The sequence below is a fragment of the Rhagoletis zephyria genome, unplaced genomic scaffold (genome assembly GCF_001687245.7).
Source record: "Rhagoletis zephyria isolate East Lansing unplaced genomic scaffold, Rhagoletis_zephyria_1.1 Rzeph_scaffold_03522, whole genome shotgun sequence".
NCBI lineage: Eukaryota > Metazoa > Arthropoda > Insecta > Diptera > Tephritidae > Rhagoletis > Rhagoletis zephyria.
Genome location: NW_016160605.1, coordinates 4,447 through 6,855, shown reverse-complemented (window position 1 = coordinate 6,855; position 2,409 = coordinate 4,447).

The following is a 2,409-nucleotide window of genomic DNA, read 5'->3' as shown; positions in this document are numbered from 1 at the left end:
ATCCTAATATTATTATTTTTAATAAGAGCAATATATGTACACTTATACTTCCTAATTATACACACTTATTTGTGTATTTTTTTAACGTATGGTAGCATACATTTTGTGTTACTGTCAGCCATTGTTATTTCTGCTTGTTTGTGAAATGTGCAAACGTTTGTGAAGACATTTATAAACGCGTTTTACTTAATTAATTAATTAAGAATTGTATATTAAAGTGGAAATCTCAGGCCGGGGTTTTAATGCAACTATTTTGAGGAGTGTGTACATAAATAAAGTGTTTATTGTGTGAAATAGCGCCGAGAGGTTAGTTCAATTTACAAACTTTAACAACAAATAACTTAAAAACTAGAGGCCTGCTGCGGCTAAAAGTATATATATTTGCAATCAGGAGAACTCCCTCTATCGTTCCATAGCTACCTTAATGCGGAACTCCGGGGATGCCAAACTAAATTGCAGCCCTTTTCGCTAGGGATGTGCGACTAGTCATTTGATCGAACAAGCTGACTAAAAGGGCCCATGTACGATACCAGCATGCTGGCTAATTGCTCAATCAAAGAATCACATATTGATCAATCAGAATCCAATCAATTTGATCGGAAACCCGAACCATTGCTGTTATATTTTGCTTTCCATACATAAAAATGTATACAAAAAAAAATAGAAAAGTAGTTATACACATGTTCATATGTACGTACATATGTATACGTATTTGTCTTTTTCAGGGGCTACATACATATGCACATATTTACGTAGCATTTACTACATAGTACGCAATTGGTTGGCATTTTATTTTTATTCACCCTCATTGCGAGAGTCGTGTCGAATGCAAGTCGTTTTTCGAGAGTCGAATCGTATCGAAAATTTCACGTCATTGCCTAAAATTTCCACTCGACTAGTGTATTAAAACGGAAAAACTTGGCAGCACTGTATAGTTTTCGACAAATTTCGTCGTTTACTTTTTTCAGCACGACAGTAAACAATGCCAATGTTGTCGAGTCGTACAATTTAGCCTAATTTACGACTTACGCAATGAGGCTGATTAATAGAAAAATATGGAATGTGCATACGAACATACATATTTGCACATACAAACATACATATTTGCACATACAAACATACATGTTTGCACATACAAACATATCCATAAAAATTGCATTTGGTTTGAAAGCAAACCGGAAAGAAATGAACAAAGTTATTCAGATTTCGATCAATTCCCTTTTTGTATGAGTAACTAGTAATTACTCAGGAACCAATTAATCCGAGTCCGATCAATCAAATTAGGCCATCAATCAGGATTATGATCAATTAAAAAACTGATTAACCGATCAATCGCAAATCCCTACTTTTCACACTTTTGCTTGCACATTTGCTGTATAGCTAATTTTTTTGGGTGATTCTCCAAAATTTTTCCACTTGTTTTCCACGCTTACCTTACTACTTCGTAAAAACGCACAGCACCTTTTCCTTAGATCCCGCAATTGGCGCTTTATTTTAATCACTTGTACACAGGTAATTCGATTAGCACATGTTTTAAAGTAAAATTTAATTTATGGCTACATTAAATCCGTTTCAAAATCAATTCTAAGCCGAAAGACGCGCGTATGAAATTTTTCACCTTTTTCTTTTCGTGAACTCCACTCGTTTAATCTGGCATACAAATGGCCGACTGTCGCGCTGTCAGCAGGTTTTATACTTTTGGACTGCGGGAATTGGAGCAGTCCCGTTATTTTTCCAATGGGAATTTGCCGCAGTGCAAAGGAGATTGTCAAAATCGAATGTTCGAGGCTGTCCGTCGTTGCCATCACCCATTTATATAACCCCGATCCGGTTGGAGAGCAGCCATTCATCAGCTCTGTTTCATCACTGGCCGTCTTCACAGGCTAATATGTATTACATACGTTCTATCAGAGGCAATATTTATGTAGGCTTTTTATATCTTCATATCACCATTTGTAAGATGGTTTTTTAAAACGTATTTTTGCCGGACTTAACCGGCAAAAAAACTTTGAAAATAGGCTATTTTACATCCAAGTACATATTAACAACCAACTTAATAGGAAACAGCTCGACTTTTGCTTTTACGCTAACGACACACGATCAACCTTGCCTTTCATTTTACAACGCTTTTATCAACTCGCAATGTTGTGCGTCCAGAAACTTTCAATGTTGTGGATCCAGAAACTTTCAATGTTGTGTGTCCGACACCATAAAGCTTTGCTTTGAAAAGTTCCTATAAAAAAGCATAGTGCATAGGGCGACATCTGTAGTGAATAGGGCGAGGTTGATGACATCTAGATGTCGCCCTATGTACTACGTTTGCTACAGCGGAAATAGACGACACGCCATTTCTTTAAATAAAATTAATTGGTGCTCGTTTGTATGTACATACATATGTAAATGCATGTG